Source organism: Panthera leo, chromosome E3 (assembly GCF_018350215.1).
Source record: "Panthera leo isolate Ple1 chromosome E3, P.leo_Ple1_pat1.1, whole genome shotgun sequence".
In the NCBI taxonomy this organism is placed as follows: Eukaryota; Metazoa; Chordata; class Mammalia; order Carnivora; family Felidae; genus Panthera; species Panthera leo.
In genome coordinates, this window is record NC_056694.1 from 29,337,052 (window position 1) to 29,359,927 (window position 22,876).

At 53.6% G+C, this 22,876-nt stretch overlaps 1 non-coding gene across 1 annotated transcript; it reads right to left on the bottom strand.

Moving 5' to 3' along the window:
• Positions 1-17,924: 17,924 nt before the first annotated feature.
• On the bottom strand, positions 17,925-17,996 carry TRNAT-CGU. Its single transcript has one exon. It is a non-coding gene; the product is annotated as a tRNA-Thr (tRNA).
• Positions 17,997-22,876: the final 4,880 nt, after the last annotated feature.

The window sequence follows — 22,876 nt, forward strand, 5'->3', positions numbered from 1 at the left end:
CAACCCACCCCCACGTACAGCCTTTCACTTTTACCAAAAGTAGCAAACCTCCCCCCTTTTCTCCAATCAGCTTTTAGACGTGCAGCTTGGAGGTGTTAGCTCTTGGCTGGCTCTCTCCACGGGCTGCTGGGCCCGAATCCCTCGATGTTTAGAATGACCCCAAAAGCGGGACTTTGTGGGCCAGTTGGATAAAACATAAACTCATCTCGCCCTCAAAACCCCGATTCTGGGACCACAGCCTCCGAAACGGTTCCAAAGAAATGTGTTCCCCTCCACAGCTCACAGCACTGGGGCAGGCTGCCTCTGAGGCAGGATTTTGGAGAATCCTGGATAATTAAAGGAATCCTGGGTTTTCCTGCAGGGATGACAGTTGATCTCATGGAAAAGCCAGCACCGTGGTGGGAGGGATGGGAGAGGGTATCTGCCTGCCCCTTGGGGGTATCTTCTCCTTCTTCTGCTTCCCAGCCCCACTGTAAGGCCTGAAAGCTTCCCAGGAAAGACGCTGGGCGCCCAAAATGTCCCTCAGCGAAGCACAAGTGCCCCTGGTGCCGCATACGGTCCCCACCCCATCCCCCATATCCAGCTAAAGTTTAGTTATTTATGCTCCTAATTGTCCTTCATTAAAGTCAAATTTGCTGCTTGCCCGGATCGGGGGAAATGATTTCCACCTTAATAGCTCAATTAGCCTCCGGGTTCTGACAAGGCCACCCCCCCACCTTTTCTCCCCACTTGCACCCCCCTCCTTTTTCACAACTTCTCCTAAAAATAAATTATAAATATGGATGTGTCCTCAGAGGATCTGAGAGGCACATTCCAACGCTCCCCACGGTGGGGATTGGAAGCGAGAGAAAGCAGAAAGGCCACTCCCCCCCATCCCCAAATCAAAATGCCTTTTTTCCCCCCTAACTTTTGCCAGAGCAACACGGTGTGGTCTCGGGCCCTGGCACCCGGATCTGCACCCCGGAACCTAGTTTTCCCCTCACCCTCCCCCCCCCCCCCCCCCTTGCGCCTGCCCATCAGAAGCTAAGCCAACGTGCTATGGCCGCCTGCTCCTCGGAAGGAAGGGGGGAACCGCCAACTTTACTTCGGGGAGGTGGTAACTCTCTGGGGACTGTCCTTCCTGCTTCTCCGTTGGTCCCCAGGGCCCGGCCAGAGCCCGCGCGGCCCGGGGCGCACGTGGAGTGGCAGGGCGCGGCGGGCGCGGACCGGCGGGCGGGCGGCCTGCTCTCCGCGCGGCATTGATATCGGGGTCACGCAGCGAGTCAGTTTCCCGCACGGGCTTTCCGGGGTGGGGGCGGGGTGGCCGCCTCTGCAAACGCCCATTAATTTCCCAGCCCCGGCATCAGGGGAGCGGGGGGCTGCCTCGCCCCATCCCACCTTCTCTCCTAACACGCCCCTCTCGGGAGCCGGGGAGGGGGCTGGGGGAGGTGGCCCAGCCCCGCCGCCTCGGGGGGCGGCAGCGGCGGCGGATCGCAGCCCAGACGAGCGTCTAGCGCCGGGTCCCCGGAGAGCCCGGCGCTGCCCCCGCCACCACCTCCCGGCTCGCGTCCCCCCTCCGCACCCCCCCCCCCCCCACCGCCAGGCGGCCGCCCCGCACCCCTCCGGCCCGGGAGCCTGGGCACCCACCTGCCGCGGCCCCTGCCCTGGCGCGGGGGAGGGTGCCGTGCAGGGAAGAGGGTAGACTCACCGCCGCTACCTCCTCCGGGGGCGCAGGGGGCCCCCCGGGGCTGCGCCTTCCTGGGCTCCCGAGAGGCGTGCGCGGGGCGGGGGGCGCCCGCGGGCCCTGCAGCCTCCGCCTCGATTGGAGCCCAGCCTCAAATCCTTCACCGCGGGGGGTGGGGGGGGAGACTTCCAGAAAAAGATCCCACCCCTCCCCAGACAAGATCCAAGTGATGGGCGGGGGGCGTAGAAAATCCTTTTCTGCCGAGAGCACGGAGCCGACGGGGCTGCACCCGGCCTCCACGGTCCGCTGCCGCCACAAAGCCGCGCCCCCGCCCCCCCCCCCCGGCCCGGCCCCCCCTCCCCCGCTCCCCCCCCCCCCCACGCCCTATGGCCGGCCCGGGGCGGGGGCTGGGCCGGCCCGGGGTTGGCGGCGCTGGGGAGGCGGCGGCGGCCCAGGCGGGGCGGCTCCTCCCCGGCCCGGGAGAGAGGGCGAGAGCCTGGAAGCGGCGCGCGCCCGCCTGCCCGGGTGGGGGCTGGGGCGGGGGCCGGGGTGGTGGTTGGGGGGTGCCTTCCTAGAAACCCTCGCCAAATATAGTCAGCGGATAGGGGCATTCCTAGAAATGCGGCGGCGACGTCAACCTCGACCTGTGGGGGCAGAGCCTGGGGTTCTCCAAACTGGGGGGGGTGGGCTCGGGGGAGGGGGAGATCCCCACTTCCAACACCCCGTGGGCCGGAGGAGGGAGCCTGGGCTGGGCCTCCCTCCTGGGGGCGGGCAGGCGTCCTCCACATGCGCTCCAGGGATCCCTCAGCTGGGGTGCAGGGTGCCTGAATGGGGACACATCTACTTGAGATTCAGACTTGCCCCCAGATCTGCTAGCCTCTTTTGGGAACACTCAGTGACAGCGCCAGCAGGAGCTTTTAGCCGGTCCTCCCAATTTTCTTCATCCCCCCCCACCCCCACCCCCCATGCCCAAACTGCACAAGTAGGAGCAGCGTCCAGACTGGTTCCCAGCCCTGGTGGCCACCTCTTGGTGGCCCCGAACCTGCTTGGGGATGACCGGAGTCCCTTGGAAGCCCCAGGTTTGAAACTGGACAGACAAGCTCTGTTCCCAAGAACTCCCCAAATACCAACCCACTTTCCGGCCAAAAAATAAAGTTGTGTTTTCCGCCCTCCCTGTTCCAATGCACTCTGTTGCTGTTTTCACAGCCGCTGGCCACCGGCTCTGGGAGATGTTCTGGAAATTGGAGGTGGGGCATTGAGGGTCCCCTCTCCACCCGGCAAAGATCTGGCCCCTGGGGTGACACCCCACTCCATAAGCTACATAAGGTTCCAGCCGTAAGGGGGACCCTCCCCTACAGCTCAGCCCCTCCTGAAATGTTCCCCACCTGCAGCCCTTGTCCAGGAACCCCCTGATCATCATGCAAGTGTCCCCTCTAGCCCAGACAGGATCCAAATAACTGAGACATGACTTGTCCCCTTCCACTGCCCAGCCTCTTTTCGAGTAACTGTGACGGGATCGAGAGCCTCCCAGGATCATAAAAAATGTATTTGCTGTCCTCTGTTGGCCGACGTGTGTCACACTCAGAAAATATATCACCCAACCCAGTGGGCCCTCCTCATGCCATCAAGGGGGTCCCAGGGACCCCAGCCAGAGGGAGTGAGCCAGGCAGAATCCTCTATTCCTTGTCTCCCGGGTGCACCCCTATCTCCTGCCCCCACTTTGCAGGGAGGAAGGGAGGAGGGGGTCCTCATTTGCAGCCACTGCACAGGACTTTGACTCACTGGTGTGTGACTCAAGTCCCTTCTCCCTCACTGGGCTCTAATTCCAGAAGCCTGGAGGACAGTGCTCAAGAAGAGGCCAGGAAGGCTGTGTGTGTGTGTGTGTGTGTGTGTGTGTGTGTGTGTGTTGGCGTAGGGGTTCTCTGGGTTTACTCTGGGCTGAGGGACCCCTAGGGGATAGTATTTCTCATAGCAACTTGGAGGGGAATGTGACAGAAGAGGATAGGTCAAATGCCTCTTAAGGCAAAGGGCTGATCACTGATAATCATCAGTCCCCATTTCCTCCTGAGGCCCTACTGTGTGCCAAGCATGTGACATATACTAACTTACTGAGCTCTTCCCATTTTCCAGAGGAAAACACTGAGGCTTTGAGGTCAGTTGTTCCTTGATCTAAAGCTTGCTTGCCCTCTTTGTGCTAGGCCCAGAGCTGACACTGGAGCCCCTGTGGCCAACAGGCTGGGTCCCTGTCCCCAAGGAAGGCATCGTCTCCGGGAGAGACCTGAGTCAGCAGCCAGTTACCATGCTGACCCCTGTGGTCCCGGGCACGAGCTCTGGAGCCCAGCTGCCTTGGGTCAGGACACCATGAGAGACCAAAGCTGGGCTGGGGGTGTCCACTGGGACCCCCCACCCCGGTCCCACTGGCGTGTGGTCTCCATGACTGGATACTGCCATGGGGTAGGACACGGGAGAGGCTGGACTCTCCCTGCTGGTGCTTCTCATCAGCTAGGTGACTCTGCCTGGGCCTCAGCTTCCTCATCTGCAAAGTGGGAGTTATTATTATTTTTTAAAGTTTATTTACTTAGAGAGAGAGAGAAAACACAAGCTGGGGAGGGGCAGAGAGAGACTCCCACGCGGGCTCCACATTGCCAGCACGGAGCCTGACAAGGGGCTCGAACTCACGAACTGTGAGATCATGACCTGAGCGGAAATCCAGAGTCCGATGCTTAACTGACTGGGCCGCCCAGGTGCCCCTGTCAAGGGGGAGTTGTAGAACCTGTCTTCTAGGACTTTCACAGGGATTCAGTGAGACAAGTACCCTGGTAGGGGTAGTTGGCTTTTTTTTTTTTTTTTTTCATTTCTTCTTCTAAGTTTCTTCTTTTTATTTATTTTGTGTTTAAAAGTTGCAGGGTGAAGTACCACTAACAGAAAATCCGTCACAAAAACCTCCTAACAAGTGGAAAAAATAATAATCAGAAATGCCGCAAAAGTTGGCCCCGTTCACGTATTTTCAGACTTTTACTGAGTATTTCCTCCGCTGCAAATTGGTTCTGTGACATTTATACAAGCATTTCCGGATGGCGCTGCGCGCCCCAGTTCATCACGGTCTCTCACCCAAAGCTGAGAGTCCCCGGCTTCTGAAGGCGATACCTGCGAGCTCGGGAGACGGTCCATCTGAGGCGCTGCGGACGTTGCTCTGTTCCTTCACCTAAAGATCTTTCCAGGGAGGCGGTGTTCTTGCGTTTCCCCCTTCTCTTTGCTCTCACCTCCCCACAGCGTCAGAACGAGGTTTTGGAAATCCAAAACAGATTTCCTCTGTTTTTGCGCTCATTCTTAGGGGCAGGGAACCCCCTTGCCAAGTTCATAGGTAGCTCCACGCTGAGAATGGGGTTTCGCCCAGGATTTTAGCAACATTTGACCAAAGAAGGGCCTCTGAGTGAGTCTGCGAGATGGTTGGTTGTGCGTGGGATTATTACCTGGAGGAGGCGATGTTGGAGGAAAGAGGAAAGAGCTGGGGGCGGGGTGAGGGGGGGTGGGCGTGGAGTCTGGGCAGCAGGTATGGCCTGTGCGAAGGCCAGACCGCTGGGGAGTGGAAATAGCTTCCTGGTGCCACAGTGGCACAGGCTCAGGGGCCTGGAGGGGCTGACCCCCACCCACGTCTGTGCACGGGGCCACAGGATTCTGGAAGCTCACTCATCACCCCCGGTCCAGGCCCTCGGAGCTGGGTGCAGAAAGAAAACGCACGCTGTGTTGGGACCAGCAGGGCCTGGGGGCAAGACCCCCCCCCGAAGGCAACCAGGGCCCTGCCTTTACCTTGGACTTTAAAAGCCCCCTAAAAGATGTCCCCCAATCCCTTTGAGGCCTGCTCTTGCCTGTTCTGGCTCAGCTGCCTGGGACTCACGCTGGTGGCCAAGCTGAAATGCAGTTCAGCTCTGGAAGAGCCGCCAGACTACGGAAAACACCCCACTCTCCAGCCGGAAGCCCCAGGGGCCCGCTCCGGCCCTTCTCCCAGGAAGGAGCCCCACCCGCACCCGGGTTTCTGGCCCGGAGCAGATGCCAAGGCCCAGGCCGGAAGTGCAAGGTGGCCACACCAGGCAGTGGGAGCCTCAGGGAAAAGGCCTGGATTCCTGCTACCCTGCCCTGTCTAGCCCCCACGGTAGGTGGGGCGAAATCAAGTTTTGTTAGAGAATGAATTAAAGAAAGAATGAAAAGTACTGGAAAGGAAGCAGCCGGGCTGGGACCATAGTGACATCCCATCTGTGAAAATGTTGAGGCTCCCAAGAGGGGGAGAACAACAGGCCCTGTGTAGACCGAAAGATAAGCTGCCATTTGGTGAGACCGAGGGGTCTGCGGTTCCTGGTCTGCTGGCGACAAGCCCCTCGCCTGCTAGAGGCATCATGACACTGGTGTGTGAGAAAGGCCGGTTAAGAAAGCCTTTGCAGGGTGCCCGGGTGGCTCAGTGGGTTAAGCGGCTGACTTCGGCTCAGGTCATGATCTCACGGTTCGTGAGTTCGAGCCGCACATCGGGCTCTCGGCTGTCAGCGTGCAGCCCGCTTGGGAGCCTCTGTCCCCCCTCTCTCCGCCCCTCCCCTGCCTCTGTCTCAAAAATAAATAAACATTTGCAACGGAGAGAAAGCCAGAGATCAATCGGGCTGTGACCTGGGACAAGTCCTTGGCCCTCTGGAGTTGAGTTTCAGTTAGTTTCCTGATTGCCAACAATGGGGATGTTAAAAGGATTAAATCGCCTGATTCACAAAGTGCTTGTTGGGGTCTGGTGAAGTGAGCGCTCAATAAATTGTAGCAACGATCAGTCGCTATTAAACGGGCTAGGAATAGATTCAAACGCCTGAGGGTTTCTCCCTTGTCTACTCTAAGTTGTGGTTGGGGTCCCAGGCACCAGGGACTGGGGTGGGTGAGTCAGCCTGGCCCACGCGGGACCTGGTCCCCTAGAAATGCAGAGTCGGCTCCTTGGAATTTCAGCAGAGTGGCCAAGCTGTGTCAAGAAACTGGAAGATGAAGGAGTGGAGGGGGCGCCTGCGTCCGCATAGACCCGTCTGGAACCCGCGTGATAACGGACCTCGCGACGCCTCTTGGGCCGGCACCAGCTTAAAAAGAAATGCTGTTGGATTTGAAGTATTTGACCAGAGGTGGTGACGGGCAGCCCACAGGCCAAGTGGAGCCCGCGGATGTGTTTCGTTTGGCCCGCAGACCATTTAAAATAATAATAATAAATTTGACTTGGTGGCCAACATTTTTAAATCAGGAAGTTTCATATTTAAAAAATCCAGATTTCTGGCTTCTCTTTAAAAAAAAAAAAAAAAGGGGGCGCCTGGGTGGCTCAGTCGGTTAAGCATCCGACTTCAGCTCAGGTCACGATCTCACGGTCCGTGAGTTCGAGCCCCGCGTCGGACTTTGGGCTGATGGCTCAGAGCCTGGAGCCTGCTTCCGATTCTGTGTCTCCCTCTCTCTCTGCCCCTCCCCGTTCATGCTCTGTCTCTCTCTGTCCCAAAAATAAATAAACATTAAAAAAAAACATTAAAAAAAAAAATCAGATGATCAAAAGACTGGGCAATGCGGGGCCGCATTCCCACAGGGCAACAGTCAGCTGGAGCAGGACAGTGGGACCCAGTATCAGTCAGGGGAGGCTAGCTGTGTGACGAGCCCGAACTTTCAGTGGCTGACCACAATACAGTTTCTTTTCTTGGTCATATTATCACAGCCCAAGGAGTGGGGAGCACGGGGGTCCACAAGTTCTTGAGGAACCGGGGCACCTTTTCTTTCATGGCTCTCGTATCTTCTAGGACTTCCTTCTTTCTCCGTGAACTGGGAAGACGGTGAAGGAGCCTCCAGGGAAAGCAAACCAACTAAGTGCATCGGCTAGGAAGTGTCCCACGCCGGTGGGAACCAATCATGAGGCCCAGCAGGCACCTAAGGGGGCTGTGAGTTGTGGTGCTTGGCTCAGAGACCAGGAGGAAGAGGTGGCTTATGAACGCCAGCATCTCTGTTTCAGGTGACCGTCCCCGATGCTTCCTCAGCTCAGTCAGGGACGTTCTCTTCTCATTGTCTTTCCTCACCCCTCTGCCGCTCAGCTCTTTGGCTCAGAGGAAATGACCAGTCTTTGGTCAGAGAATAATCATGTGATACAATCCCCACCAATGAGACAAGATGGATTTGGATGTGATGCCTGGAACTGCAGCAGCCATTTTGGGCCAGCGTTGGGGTGAAACCAACATGCTGCTGGCAGAGAAGAGAGATGGTGGAAGGAACCTGTGTCCCGAGTGGCCGCATGTCGTTGCTCAAGAAATCAGCTGAGAAACCCACCCTACCTCTCGTAGTGGTACCCCCTGGTAAATGCATAATAAATTTCCTTATTTTTAAAGGCAGTTTCAGCCAGGGGAGCTGCTGTTCCTTGCAGAAAAAAGTACGCAAAGTGCTAAGGCCATATAGTTTTTGCCTGACTGGATTCACTTAGGTCAGCTGCCTGGCCATATAGATATTTGGGTTTTGACCCCTTGACTTAAAATTCTTTCTTTTTTAATGCAAAGCTTGGCCAGCCCCAAACTTTATGGCCTGAAATAGAAATTTCTGAGTGTCTACCACGGGAGAATGCAATGTGCAACTTTCAGTGCTGCCTGGGACAACAGGGTCCCATCCAGGGCCTGAATCTCCACCTGCAGCCTTGGGAGTAAGGCCTTGATATGCCCGTCAGGGTAATGGGTGAGGGGATCGGGGAAACTAGGCAGGGGAGGGATACATTAGAAAGGGACAGAGAGTCTGAGAAAGAGAACGGATCGTGTAGGTGACAAGAGGAGAGCTGGTCAGAGGAGAGTCACTCCAGCTGGGTTGGGACAGCGTCTGGGGAGAGGCCAGAGGCAGCTTCCTATGAGATGGGCCAGCATAGAGGAAGTAGAATTCTTAAAGCCATGGAGTTGGGTTGTTGGAGTCTCTCCCCACTCATGCTGGCTCTGGTATCTTCTGGAGGCCCACAGGGGGCTTTAAAGGGCTGTTCAGTCCCTCTGGAGTGTGACCTTGGAATGCCACATTCTGCAAATGTCTGCATAAATCTGAGTCAGAGAAGGCTGGTTCTGGAAAAGGCCCAGGGATGGGCCATTTCTGCCTCTGCCCACGTGTCTCTAACCCTACCCCATGCCATTCTATCCTCTGGACCTTTGGGACAGTACCTCCTCTCTCTTCTTCTTCTCAACTATGCCATCTGTAAAGTGCAAGTCATATTTTCCTCATCATTTATGTGCCAGGCTCTGAGCCAGGTGGCCTGATGTGGGTTAGACCACACTAGACCCACTTTTTTTTTTTATTTTTATTTTTAAATGTTTATTTATTTTTGAGAGAGACAGACACAGAATGTGAGTGGGTTAGGGGCAGAGAGAGAGGGAGACACAGAATCAGAAGCAGGCTCCAGGCTCTGAGCTGTCAGCACAGAGCCCGTCGCGGGGCTCGAGCTCAGGAGCTGTGAGATCATGACCTGAGCCGAAGTCGGATGCTCAACCGACTGAGCCACCCAGGCGCCCGCCCACCTTTTTTTTTTTTTTTTTTTTTTTGCCTGTAATTGGGAGGTATTTCAGGCTGACCCAAAACAATAGAGAATAATTTTTTTAAGTTTATTTATTTATTTTGAGAAAGAGAGAGAGAGAGAGAGCAGGGGAGGGGCAGAGAGAGACAGAGAGAGAATCCCAAACAGGCTCCATACCAGCAGTGCTGAGCCAGACGCGGGGCTCGAACTCATGACCCATGAGATCATGACCAAAACCAAGAGTCTGATGCTTAACCGACTGAGCCACCCGGGTGCCCCAAAACGATAGAGGATAAGTTAATAGATGCCCATAGACTACCACCTATGGTGGCTTAATTAATACGTAAGTCAAATAAAGCAAACTGAGATTCACTCAATACCCCTCGTGTGCCCTTTCTCCCTCTCGGCCACCTCGGACATCCCCACAGACAACGCCGTCCTGAATGTAGACGTCATCACATGCAGGCCTGTCTGTATGCTTTTACCGCCTGTGTAGCCAGAAACAACTACAAGATGTTTGCTCTGTACAACTTGCAAGATGTTTGCTCTGTATAATGGTATCGAGATGCCTCCTCGTTCCCTGCCTGCCTTGTGTTTTGCTCCACGTTTTGTGTGCCTAATCCACGGAGTTGGATGGAGTTAGGGTTTATTTATTTGAACTGGCTGAGCTTAATTCTCTTCTGTGCGCACTCCACAGTTTGCTTTTCTCTTTTCCTGGACGGACACTTCGCCCTTCCCAGCAACGCTGCTATGAACAGCCTAGTGTAGACGAATTTCCGCACGGTTTACGGGCCAGAGCGGAGAGGCTGGATCTCACTGAACACGAGATTTTCGGAAACGTGGTGGCTCTTAGCCCGGCGTGGCCTCTCGGAGTCCTTGTTGTCTTAGACCCAGAAGGTCTCACACATTCACACACCCTGTCTGGCTCCCCTGGGCATCCGAGCTTTCGACCTCTGGTCTCGTGGGAAATGCATTGGGCATGCAAGGCGGTAATTGTAATGATTCGTGCTAGGTGCTGTGAAAGCAAGAGACCCCAGGCACTGGTGCTGCATTGAGGAAATAGCAACTCCAACTGACGAGTTCAGGAATGATTCAAAATCACAGTTAAGTTAGGCGAAGTTTTGTGGTATGAGTAGGAGTTTTCCAGGAAGCTGGAGGTGGAGAAAGGCCATGATAGGTAGAGGGAACAGCCTAAGTGCAGGCCCAGAGGACTGAGGAACAAGTCGAATTGAAGGAATAAGAGAGGCTGCTGTAAAACACCGAAGAGCACGGGGGAGATCGGTAGGACACTTGGGGCCCAGAATGCCATGCTAAGGAGGTAGGATTTATCCTGGTGGTGGTGGGCATATGGTGAAGGATGGAACGATAAGGGTGGCACGTTCACTGCTGTTTTCGAGAGAGGTCAGGTGACAGTGGAAGAAGCGTGGAAGAGAAACAAGACTGAAAGCAAAGGAAACCAGGCGGGAGTCTATTGCAATGGTCCAAGCACCAGTCATCAAAGAAGAAATGGAACCATGAAGGTCTAAAGCAACACACAGGAGGTGACTGGCGAGAGTTTAGGCGCTGACCAACTGGATGAGCAGGGGAGGAAGGAGGGGTGAGTCAAGGGTTGGGGTAGGCAGAATAATGGTCTCCCAAATATGCCCACGCTTTAATCCCTAGAACCTATGAACGGGTTGTGTTTTGTGGCATAAAGGACTTTGAGGATGTAATTAATGTCATAGATTTTATTTAATGTTTATTTATTTTTGAGATAGAGAGAGACAGAGCATGAGCAGGGGAGGGGCAGAGAGAGAGGGAGACACAGAATCTGAAGCAGGCTCCAGGCTCTGATTTGTCAGCACAGAGCCAGACGCGGGGCTTGAACTCGCAGACCGCGAGATCATGACCTGAGCTGAAGTCAGATACTTAAGAGACTGAGCCACCCAGGCGCCCCCTAGAGTCATAGACGTTTAAATAGGAGGATTAGACTGGATGATCTATTGAGATTGAGGCGGGCCCAGTCTCAGTCCAGGAGCCCCTTCCAAGCAGAGAACTTTCTTTGGCTTGCATGAGAAAGAGGCAGAAGGCCAAGTAAGATGTGAAATGTGCGGATGTCAGGACACACACGTGCAGGGACTGGAGAGGGGCCTCGAGGCGCCACGGAAACAGAGCCCCGTCCTACCCACGCGAGGAACTGAATGTGGCCACCAAGCTGAGTAAGCGTGGAAGCAGATTCATCCGGAGCCTCCTGATAATAGCCCAGCCGGGCAGCACCTTGACTTTAGACTTGTGGGAGACCCAGAACCAACCTGGGCTTCGGACCCGCAGAAACGGAAAGATTAGCAAACGGGGCGGTTTTAGGTCGCTAGGGTTGCGGTAAGGTGGTACAGAGGCGGGAGGAAAGGGTCGCGAGCGTGGGTTCTGGGTTTGTCGCTGGGCTGCGGGCAGCTGTCCCCATGGACCTTGTGGGGACTTGGATGGAAACTAGATCTCCGTGTTCCTCATCAGACTCTTCCTGTGTTAATTATCTGTTCCTGCAGCAGCAAGATTACCCGGAACTTGGCAACTTGAGGCCACAGGCATTTATTGTCTCCCAGTCTGCGCGCGGCTCTGCTGGGTCCTCTGCGAGGCTGCAGTCCAGGCTGGGCTCTCTTCTCGGTGCTCAGCCGGCGGCTTCCTCGGTTTGGGCTGCTGTAACAGGAGACCACAGACCGGGGGCAGGGGGTGCTTAAACAGCCCACTTTTATCTCTCACACTTCTGGCCGGGAAGTCCAAGATCAGGGTGCTGGGAGATTCGGTGTCCGGTGAGGGCTCATTTCCTGGCTTGCCGACGGCCTTCTTGTCCTCACAGGGTGGAGAGAGACCGAGCTCTCGTGCCCCGTCCTTTTTTTTTTTTTTTAATAAGGCATTAATTCCACCGCAAGGGCCTCAACCTCAAGACCTCATCCTGCCCCAATTACCCCCCAAAAGGCCTAACTCTTAGGAGTAATACCATCACACTGGGGATTAGGGCTTCGACATACGGACTGGGGGAGGCGGGGAAAAAAGGGAAGGTGTGAGCTACAAACCTTCAAGCCCAGAGCAACTGGAAGGACTCATTTTCTTCCCTTTTTTTTAAGTTTTATTTATTTATATATTAAAAAAAACATTGTTTTAATGTTTATTTTTTGAGAGAGAAAGAGAGAGACAAAGCATGAGTTGGGGAGGAGCAGAGAGAGAGGGAGACACAGAATCGGAAGCAGGCTCCAGGCTCTGAGCTGTCAGCCCAGAGCCCGACTCGGGGCTCGAACTCACAAACCATGAGATTATGACCTGAGCCGAAGTCGGACACTTAACCTACTGAGACACCCAGGCGCCCATATGTATGTATGTATGTATGTATGTATGTGTTTATTTGTTCATGTATTTATTTTTCAGAGAGAGAGCCCAAGCAGGGGAGGGGCACAGGGAGAGAGAGGGGACACAGGATCCAAAGCCGGCTCTGCACAGACAGCAGAGGGCCCGGCGCGGGGCCCGAACCCACGAACCGTGAGATCATGACCTGAGCCAAAGGCAGATGCTTCACCGACTGAGCCACCCAGGCGCTCCGGGACTCCCTTCCGAGTCCCCACGGCTGCTGACAATTCAGTCCCTCGTGGCCTGTTGGACTGAGGGCTTCGATTTCTTGCCGTGTTGTTGGCTGGCTTCCGTTCCTTGCCGTGTGGGCCTCCCCAGCACGGCCGCGCGTGTCCTTGAAGCAGCCAGAGAGCGTCTGCTATCCAGATGGGTGCTGCCGTCTTATGCAACATAATCAGAGAAGTGACATCACGTCACCTGTGCCGTATCCTGCAGGGCACTGTCGTCCCACTTAAGAAGAAGGGAAGACACGGGGTGTGAACAGCAGAAGGCAAGAATCGCTCAGGATATTGTCAGAGTCTGTCCGCCAACGCTTCTCAAAGGAAGGTACGGGGTTTCTTTTCTGGGGGTGTTTCAAGAATTGTGAGGGATTTTGCAGCCCGCCCGGCCTGGAGTTCAAGGGTTCTTTTTTTTTTACCCACGGTAAGCCAAAACCCAGGTCTGCTCACCTGGGTTCGAAGGGCCGGGCGGGGACGGGAGGGAACAGACTCACGGGCAGCGTTCTTTGTGGGCCGGCCTGGTGGTTTGCTAAGCAAAACTCAAGTTGATATGACATAAACAACGTCTGCTGCCTCCAGGGGCCTGCCACAATATTTTCTTTTAAGTGCTACTCGTGCCTGAAATACGCTTCTGGTTTTGAAATGTGGTTCTCCACTCATGCACGGCTACAAATCACTGACTCTCTTATTAAGAGCGCCGTTTTTTATTCTTTACTGGAAGTTTGCAAAGCACATGACGTCATTCCAGATGGGAGACACGCCAGGGCAGTGGGCTAGAGGCCTCTCCTTGGAGGGGGTCAGTTTGGAAGACAAGAGTGAGCTTTTTCTTGTTTTTATGTTATTTATTTTACAGAGGGAAAGACAGAACACGAGTGGGGGGAGGGGCAGAGAGCGAGGGAAGCACAGAATCCCAAGCAGGCTCCAGGCTCTGAGCCGTCAGCACAGAGCCCGACGCGGGGATTGAACCCACAACCCGTGAGATCATGACCTGAGCCGAAGTCAGAAGCTCAATCGACTGAGCCACCCAGGTGCCCCAAGAGGGAGCTTTTTCCCTGCAAACTTGGCATCTCATCCATGCAGGGCCGGCCCTGCGTGAACGCCTGTGCTCTCCAGAGCCCTGGCATCTGTTTACTCTTTATATTTTCTCTTTTCTTCCCCCCTCTTGTTAAGTTTGTAAGTTTTTGCTGCCAAAACAGTGCATTCGGAAGTAACACAGCTTCCCTTCCTGAGGCCATGATAATAGGAAAAAAAAAATTGGTCCTTTGCTCTGTAATCCCTCTGTACCCCTCACCCCACCTGCACGTCTCCATGATCAACAGCAGGACATGGAGCCTTCTGCATGGGATGTGGATGTTCTGGAACATTCTGAGAAGCCAACATAAAAATCTCTGTGTATGGGGCGCCTGGGCGGCTCAGTGGGTTAAGCGTCTGACTTGGGCTCAGGTCATGATCTCACGGCCCGTGAGTTCGAGCCCTGCGTCGGGCTCTGTGCTGATGGCTCAGAGCCTGGAGCCTGCTTTGGATTCTGTGTCTCCCGCTCTCTCTCTCTCTCTGCCACTCCCCCGCTCACTCTCTGTCTCAAAAATAAACATTAAAAAAAAATTTTTTAAATCTATGTGTATGGATAAATATGCTTATTTATAAGCATATCGGCTAACGTTACAGCTATACAAGATGGACAAATTCTAGAGATCTGTACAACCTAGCGCCTATTGTTAACAACTCTCTCAAGGGGCCAGATCTCACGTTGTGTTCTCAGACACACAAAAGAACAAAAAGGCACAGGGAACTTGGAAGTGATGGTATGTCTCTCACCTTGAATGTGCTGATGGTTTCCCAGGTGTGTGCCTATGTCCAAACTCATCAAATTCTATACATTTCAATATGCGCGGGGGTTTATTTGGTTATCAGTTATACCTGAATAAAGCTGTAAAACCACCTCCCTCAAACGGGGCACAGCTTTTCTTACTAAATGAATCTCCAGATCCATAAATCAATCCTTCCTTTTCATGGCGGCCCATGACGCCAGGGGATGGATGGATTGCCCTTTCACGTCCTGGTTGGTGGATGTTTACAATGTTGTCTCAGAAAGCCTCCGTCGCATGAGAACCAAGTGAGTGTGTGCCAGTCCAATTATAGAATGGGAGAAACTGAGGCCCACAGAGATTAAGTGGAGGGTCCATGGCTCCCCCCCCAGGTTCTGGTAGATTCCCCCAGCAGAGAGAAACCATGGCGGCTCTGCTATTGCACGCTGCTGCCACACGGTGTCACTGTTGAAGCTTGCTCCCCGTGCAGCCTCTGCTAACCAACAGCCCCTCCTAGCTACCACCCAGGATCCTGGGCTCCCTCTTTGCCTTCAGAATTCTTATTTCACCTTCTCTGTCACTGACCATCGTGATCTCTCCTTACAGAGCTCCCTGTGCAAACCCACCTTTTCCCCAGTGGTCAAGTTGTCACTGAACAAACACAGCGGACTTCAAGCTGACTTTCAGAAATTCACAGACAAGTTACGGGAACCCAAACATGGCTTTACAGATTCAGGAGCGCAAGTGGTTCAAACCAACATACAATGGCTTGTTTATTCAGACACACCATCAGCTTTACCCACTTCCGTGAAAAGAGGACCCAAACTCAGAATTTGGCTCACTAGTGTCTGATTCGACAGCCTGCACCAAGCTGGTTTCACAGCTCCGTGGTATCCCCAGATTTCCAGCAGAGATGATGACTTTGAGATTCATGTGTAGTCTTCCAGGCTTAAAAACAAAAAACCGGGGCACCTGGGTGGCTCAGTCAGTTAAGGGTCGGACTCCTGATCTCAGCTCAGGTCATGATCTCACCTTTCATGAGTTCGAGCCCCACATTGGGCTCTGTGCTGACGGTGGGGAGCCTGCTTGGGATTCTCTCTTTTTCCTTCTCTCTCTGTCCCTCCCCTACTTGTGCGTGCCCTCTCTCTCAAAATAAATAAATAAACTTAAAAACAAACAAAAAACAGCAAGCACTTCCCCACACATAAATATATACCCTTAGACATTTTGTGCAATTTTTTTTTTTTTTTTGGAAAAATGGTACCTACAGCACATTATGTAACTTGCCTTTTCCTGAAGCCCGTTCAACATGTGGGGCAAAGGAGGGTGGGCATGGTAGGGACAGTTTTGGGGGGTGGTGAGAATGGGTGTTTTCCTAGGATGATGGCACTGAGTGAGGCTTTACTCTTTGGAGAGAAGGACAGGAAATATGTGTGGACTAACGTCCTCCCACCGATACTGGCCTAACTGAGGGGGGGGGGGGGGGGGGAGAGTGTGGTTTTTGTTGTTGTTGTTGTTTAATGGAAGGAACCTAAGTGTTCCTTTGTGACACTTTTTTTTTTTTTTTTTTTTTTTGAGAAAGAGACAGAATGCAGGGGAGGCGCAGAGTGAAAGGGAGACACAGAATCTGAAGTAGGCTCCAGGCTCTGAGCAGTCAGCACAGAGCCTGACTCAGGGCTGGAACCCACGAACCACAAGATCATGACTTGAGCAGAAGTTAGATGCTTAACCCACTGAGCCATCCAGACACCCCTGTGGCGCTTCTTTAAAAAGAAATGAATGCTCCAGGGGAGAGAAGACAACACTCAATCATTATCTGTCTTAATTCTGGATCATTCGAACTCGCCTGCCTCCTAATAGGTTATCTTTGGGTTTGTGGGCTCTGGAAAGATTCTGGAAAAAAAAAAAAATTCTGCACGTGATACAGTCATCTATTAAATCTAAACAATGTGAAAGTTTTCAGGATAAGAAGTGAAGGAATCCTTTGCACAGATCTCCGACTGGCCAGCTGTTAATTTGATGTGGATCCTTCTACCCTCTGCCCAGTCAGGGAGGGCGGGGCCCAGCCACACGAGCGTCACCCAGCCGCAAGTTAGAAATGCAGGGTCTCGGCGCCACTGAAGAACGAGAACCTGTCTTTTAAGGCGACCCCCGGGGCGAAGAGAGCTTCTCGGTGTGGTCTGGCAGCATCAGGGCCACGTGGGGGGTAGTCAGGCCGCATCTCGGATTTACCGAATATGCGGAAGCCCCGGAGGTGGGGCCCAGCGATCGGTGCTTAACAAGCCAGGGGATGCTGAGGAAGGCTGACGACTGTGACAGCCGCTGCTGTGGAGTCGGGGACTCTTAGCCCCTGGCCGCTGCAGCTAGGCTCCTCGCTCCCCATCGCATCCCCCAGGCGCCCTCCCTCCAATCCGAGAGAGCCCGCCCCGATGACCGAGCCCGCCCCGATGACCGAGCCAGGTCACCGAGGTGCCCCCGGAGTCCAGCTCCACCACGTATCCACCAGGAGCTCCGTTAACGCTCCCTTCGATTAGGAATCTCGGGCCGATCCGGGTTTCCCCGAGGAGGTCAAGCTGGTTTTCAGAGGGCGCAAAACCCCGGCGGGTCGAGGCCACTGCACGCGTGGTTAAATGCATTCGAGCAGCCCCGCGGTGCATCCTTTCGTGATGCGAAGAAAACAGGTTCCCTGTGACCCCAGCTCCGTTTCCCGGGGCCGCTTCCACGGCCAGTCCGTCTGGCAGCACGCAAACGCCTACAGCTGGCCAGGCGTCCATTTCACAGAAGGGCAAACGGAGGCTCAGGCGGGTCTAGGTCTGGGCAGGATTTCCTCTCCTCATGCAGTGCCTGCAACGGATTTCTTTTTAAAAATAGCAAGCCAGCCAGCAGCTGCCTCTGGGTGTGGGCCCGGCATCAGGCAACGGCAGTCCTCTCATTAGAGAGGATAAAATTGGGCTTTCAAGTTCAGGGGAAAAGCTTAGCGGCTCTCGAGTCGAGTGCCAGCAGCTGTGGGGTTTTTGCCAGGGGCCACGGTTTCTGGGGGCCCCTCCGCTTCCCGCGGGGGGCGGCAGGGGGCGCCGTCCGCGGGGGGCGCCGCCCGGAGCGGGCAGAGTTTGCGCACTCGCCGAGGCCGGACCACCCAGACGCTCACCTCCTGCGAGGGCAGGAGCAGAGCTTGGAGCCACACGAGGTGAAAACAGTTGGCCGGCTCCGCACCCATCTGCACCCAGGGGCGAGGCTCTCGGCGCGGCAGGCGGGCGGGGGCCTCTCGGGAGGCCAGCTCTTGAAAAGTGGTCCCAACCCTAAAAAGTCTCGCCACTAAGGAGGCTCACGCCAGGCACGGACGGGGTTCGAACCCGTGATCTTCGGTTTACGAGACCGACGCCTTACCACTTGGCCACCGCGCCTGCGTTAGAATGGCGGCTCCGCGAGCCTCTATCCTGGCGTCGCTCCCGTGAGCTCGCCCCGCGGGCACGAGCGCGAGCGCGCCCGCTCGGCCCCCGCGGGGCCCGCCCCCTCCCTGCGGCGGGAGGGGCGGGGCTCCAGCGGGCGCGCGCCGGACGCTCTCCGCAGACTCCCGGCGGCCGACCCGCTGGGCTTGGAGGGTAACCCGGTCCCCGCGTGTGGTGGGGTGGTGGCCCCGGAGTCCCCGCGGCCACGGCAGGAGGCGTGTCTGGAGCTCCGGAGTCGGCGGAGCAGTTGTCGGGTACTCAGTGCCTAGTGTTCGAATCCCAGCTCCTCCAGAGACAGTCTGAGACCTTGGAGGGCGCTCCTCGGAGCCTCAGTTTCCCCTCTGGGGCGAAGCAGCCCGGAAGCGGGAGAAGGGATGGCAGTGCTCGTTGCCAGCCGGATTCCCCGGGCGGTCCCCGGCTGCCCTGCGCGGAGCACACGCTCGGCGACGGTTGTTGAATGAATGAGTAAGTGTTTAAGAAATAAGCTCAAAGCTCCTTTCCCCCGATTGCCGCGGTTAAGCCCAGGGTGTCTGCCTCGTCCCGGAGCAGCGCCATCACCTGGGAGCTTGCCGCCCTGCGACTTGGCGGTTTCACCGGCACCTGCTAAATCACACCCGATGGTGGAGCCAGGCAACGTGGGCTTTCACTAGCCCTCCAGGCGATGCTGATGCGCCGGAAAGGCTGAGCCCGGCTGCGCCAGACATCTGATAGATACATTCATATTTATATACTCAAATGTATGTACGTATTCAAACTTATTTTTATACACATGGACCGACTCTGCAGTTCTCTTGGATTTTTCATGAATGGATGTATGATGTATTAATACAGCGGCTTGTAGTCATAGAAAATAATCACAAGTGACAGTGGATTATTTAACAAACACTAATCTGTGTTTCGTTAATATTATGCATAACCCAATATTGTAAATTATATATACTACAGTATATACGGTAATATGACCATTCTACAAGGATGGGTTACCTTATTCTCTTTAATAGCTATTAGTGATTAATTAGCTAATAGTGGTTTCCTTTTGAGTGGCTCTATCGCAGTTGATTTAATCAATTTCTGGGAAGTAGCTTTATGTTGTCCGCAGCTCTTTTGCTGCACAGAACGTTCTGCTATATGCATCTTTCCCGTCTGGTACCAGTGATGCTTGTAGGGCATATGAAGACATACATTAGGAAACTACTCAACTGTATAGGCAAATAGGAAACTTAAATACCGGGAAGTTGTGTTCACCAAGTTGCTTTAAATGTCATGGTTTGGGACGGTGAGTGGAAAAGGCACCAACACTTACCCTCAGACACTGGGACAGGAACCCTGAGACACTGCACCCAGTGTGTGAGATCTTTCTGCAAACCTCACCGCAGCTCCCTAATTAAAAAAAAAATTGGGGCACCTGGGTGGGTCAGTTGGTAAACGTCCAAGTTTGGCTCAGGTCATGATCTCAAGGTTAGTGGGATGGAGCCCTGTGCTGGGATTCTCTATCTCTCTCTCTCTCTCTCTGCCCCTCCCCTGCTTATTCTCTCTCTCTCCCTCTCCTTCTCTCTCTCTCTCCCCCTCCCTCCCTCTCTCTCTCTCCCCCTCTCCCCCCCCCCCCCCCCGTCTCAAAATAAATAAAAATTATCAAATTTGGGGCACTTGAGTGACTCAGTCGGTTAAATGTTTGACTTCGGCTTAGGTCATGATCTCAAGGTTTGTGATCTCAGCCCCACGTCGGGCTCTGTGCTGACAGCTCGGAGCCTGGAGCCTGCTTCGGATTCTGTGTCTCCCTCTCTCTCTGCCCCTCCCCTGCTCGTGCTCTGTCTCTCAACAATGAATACACGTCCAAAAAATTAATAATAATTTCCAAAATTTTATAAACATTTTTAAATAGAAAACTCAAGAACATTTTCAGAATTAAAACATTTCTTACTGAGCAATGCCTCTGACTAGTTGAGGATAAAATTGGTGCCAGTGTCTCCCTCCTTTTTTGGGTTGAGCAGTTGGGATGATTGTGCAGAAGTGGCAGAGGCTTAGCCAAAGTTAAAAGAAATTAGCAAATGAAGGAAATTCACATGGGAGCAGAGCCCAGAACTAACCGGGCAGGTGGAGCAGGAATCAGTCTCTTAACAGGTGCTGTTTTCAGTTTTGTCTTGTGAGGGAAGGGAGGGAGCAGAATAATAGAGGAGCATCTGTAGCTTGTTGGGCAGGTGGGATGCCCCAGGTGTCCAGGATCGGAGGGGCCCTGAGAGAGGCTGGCCCTCCCACCTTCTGTGAGCTGGGTGGTCTGACTTGACTTAATCTGCCAGGCAGAAGACGCGCAAGAGGCCACAGAGCTTGTACACGTGGACGGAGGGTCTGTCCTGGTTCCAGTGTCCCAGAGCGGTACCTGCACAAGGTAGGTCCTCAAAACGTATTATGGAAGGAATTAACATTCAGGGTTTATTTCAGCGCGGTCCTCCTCGTGGTTCTGGGGAACCTCCTTGGCCAGTGCCCTCCAACCACAGTTCCAGGATTGTCCTGACACTGAACTTGTCTGGACTCCTTTTCAGAGGAAGCAGAAACTTTGAATTCCTTGGTGATGGGAGTTGTTCATTGTTCACTCTTGCAGAAAGAGCTTAAATCCAGTGAACATTTCCTCTTTTCTGCGTCCTAACAAAGGCCCTGGGGCAGATGATGGCACAGAATCAATGTGACCCCAACCCCAGGCCTCCCGCATGCATGCGGGGTGAGAAACCAGGGTCTGCTGATCTGGTGACCAAGCCAGGGGATAGGATGGAATACTTTTGATCTTTTTGTTCTGTCTGTATATTCAAGTCACCTGGATCTGAATAATTCATGAGCATTTGCATTTCTTTTGTGTTGAAATGTCACTTTTTTTTTTCCATTTTAGAAAAAAATATCTAGTTTTAAATCTTTCTCTTTTTTTCCTGTACTTTTTTTTGTTTCTCTGTGCCCGTCCCCCAGGTTGATGTGGCTTGAAAAACTCAAGTTCTCTCTGGGACCCTCTCTCCTTGCAGGCCAAACTCCTGATACAGCCCATGCCTGGGTCCTGGCTGCCCTGACTCATGTGTGCTGCCCCCATTTTAGCGGCATTTGATAGTCCGGGAGGGCCTCCACCCACACTGTTTAACGGGAGCCTTCGTTGCAACCTTAGCCGCACATCTCACTGGGACCCCCACATCTTGGGAAGGACGCAGACCCATATGGGGACCGTGGGGCAGCCTTTCCGACAAACTCCCATGTTATGCTGATGCTGCCGGTCCTGGCCCTCACTTTGAGAACCCCTCCTTTAAAGGATCTTAGGGGCGTCTGGGTGCCTCATTCGGTTGAGCGTCCGACTTCAGCTCAGGTCACGATCTCATGGTTCCCGACTTTGAGCCCCACGTTGGGCTCACTGCTGGCAGTGCAGAGCCTGCTTTGGGTCCTCAGTCCCCCTCTCTTTCTCTGCCCCTCCCCAGCTTGCTGTCTCTCAAAAAAAAAAAAAGATCTTGGAGACATTCATTTGCATGAAGAAGATGGCAGGGAAACCCTTAAGCTTGGATACTTAGGTCACCTGAGTTAATGACATCAGGTTTTCACTGATAACCTAAATCGAGCCTAAACAAAAGCTTCCTCAGCTTCTCCCAGCCTGCCAGCGACCGCGCTGTTAGTCTTGGTGGGTTAGAGCCCAAGGCTGGAGCCAGAGAACACAGCCTGCCTTCATTACTTTCTGGGAGAAAGTCCATGTTTCCCAGCGGGCTGAGCACCTCAAATACTAGGTAGGGGCCAGGCTGTGAACGGAGCAGACATAGGACACCCCGAGTAAGGGACCTGGGCTTTTTAATTTTAGCTCTTCTGGTGGGTACGTGGTTGTATCTCATTGTGATGTGCATTTCCCTGGTAAGCGCCTCTTCCTGGGCCCATTAGCCGCTGCGTACATCTTCTGTGAAGCGGCTGCTCAAATCTTCTGCCTGTTTTTATAGCTCGTTTGTCTTTCTCTTACGGAATCCCTAGAGTCGGTTGTATAATCTGGATACAAGTCTTTTGTCAGATGCCTAGGTTGTGACTATTTTCACCAAGTCTGGGGCTTGCCTTTTCAAGTCTTGAAGATGTCTTTCAAAGGGCAGGAACTTTTAGTTTCAATGTAGTCCGCTTTATCCTTCTTTTTTTTTTTTCCTTTTATGTTTCATGCTTGTTACGTCCTTTCTAAGAAAGGACTCCCCAGGTCATGTCGAGGTAGGTCATGTGTACCTAGGTCACCAAGGTTTTCTGGAATTTTTATCGTTTGATGTTTTACATTTAGGCCTGTGATCCGTTTTGAGTCCATTTATCTGTATGGTGTGAGGTATGGTTTGATGTTCATGCTTTTCCCAGATGGCTATCAAATTGTTACAGCACCATTGGTTGAAATGATTATCCTCTCCCCATGGAATTGTGGCATTACCTGTGTTAAAATTCAGTTTCCTGTGTATTTGTGGTCTGTTTCTGGAGTGTGTGCTGTGTTTTGTTGATGAGAATGCTTATTTGCAGGCCAGTAACCCCCCAGTCCTGATGCTTGTGTTTTCCGGTGAGTGCTGAAATCAAATGTTATAAACCCTCCATCTTCATTCTTCTTTTCCAGAATTGTTTCTTGCATTCTAGTCCTTTGCATTTCCGTATGATTAGTAGAAATCGCTCATCAGTTTCGACACATGCCTGCTGGGATTTTAATGGGGAGTGCATGGAATCTGTAGGTCAGTATGGAGGAAGTTGAATATTTCATTTCACAGTTGCTTCTTGCTGGTGCCTCTGGGTCTTGGAGTCTAAATTCATTTCCTTTGCATTTCATTATGTGAATTTCCTGTGATTTTCAGTGGAGGAGTAGG